This window comes from Fonticula alba (assembly GCF_000388065.1).
Source record: "Fonticula alba strain ATCC 38817 unplaced genomic scaffold supercont2.2, whole genome shotgun sequence".
Lineage (NCBI taxonomy): Eukaryota > Rotosphaerida > Fonticulaceae > Fonticula > Fonticula alba.
In genome coordinates this window covers 2,401,469-2,402,442 of record NW_009242972.1, presented here as the reverse complement: position 1 = coordinate 2,402,442, position 974 = coordinate 2,401,469, and positions in this window count along the sequence as shown.

The window sequence follows — 974 nt, the reverse complement described above, 5'->3', positions numbered from 1 at the left end:
TAAATGGCCATGCGCCAGTGCGCGTGCAGGGGCCGTGGGGGGGGGGGGGGGGGGGGGGGAGAGGGGGCGGGGGGTCCAGTCGCGGTGCCGAGGCTGCTGGGGAAGCGGGGCGGGGCGGGAGAGAGAGAGAGAGAGGGGGAGAGAGGGAAGGACAGAAGGGAGGCGGGCCAGGGGGAGGTGCAAAGGAGGGGGCGCACGGGTCTGGCTAGTCGGGAGAGTGCCAGCCGAAAAGGATCTTGCTCTCTCTGTCTCTCTGTCTCTCTCGGCCGCCCGCGGTTGGCGCGCATCCCCGACGCATCGCCACCGAGCCCGCGGCCGGTTCCTGGCGAGAGAACGCCCGGGGGAGAATGCCCCGCCGGGCGGACGGGGCCGCCGCCATGCCGGGCGGGGGAGCACCGCCCGGGGGGAGGGTGGCCGATCGACCAGGCCGCCGGAGACGCCCGGCCCGTCGGGTTAACGTGTGGATTAACACGCAATTGCACATGATAACCCGGGGCGCCAGCTCACATGCACCGCCTCGGAATATGTTCCCACCGGATGCGCCCGAGGGAGCAGGGGTGATGGTGTTCGCCATGGCGAACTCTGACACCGCGGGTCGCCCCCTCCTGCGGTTGCGCTCCGGCCCGGTGGGTACCGGTCGAGGGAACCCACTGTCTGGCCTTGAGAGCGGGTCTCGCGTGTCGCAGGGCTCACAGGGTGGGGGGGGGGGGGGGGGGAGGGACCAAGCGCGAGTCTCCCCCCCGCCACTTGGGTGTTGGAACAGCCCGTGTGCCGCGGCGACGAGGAGGGCCCGAAGGCCAGGAACAGCGGCCAGGCGCCAGGCGATGTTTGTTCCTTGGGCGTGTGTGTGTGTGTGTGTGTGTGTGTGTGTGTGTGTGTATATATATGCGACGCTGAGAGGCCAACGGTGCGGAGGACGCGCTTGCGGCTCCTTCGCCCGCACTCCGGGGCCAGATGCCCCCCCCCCCCCCCCC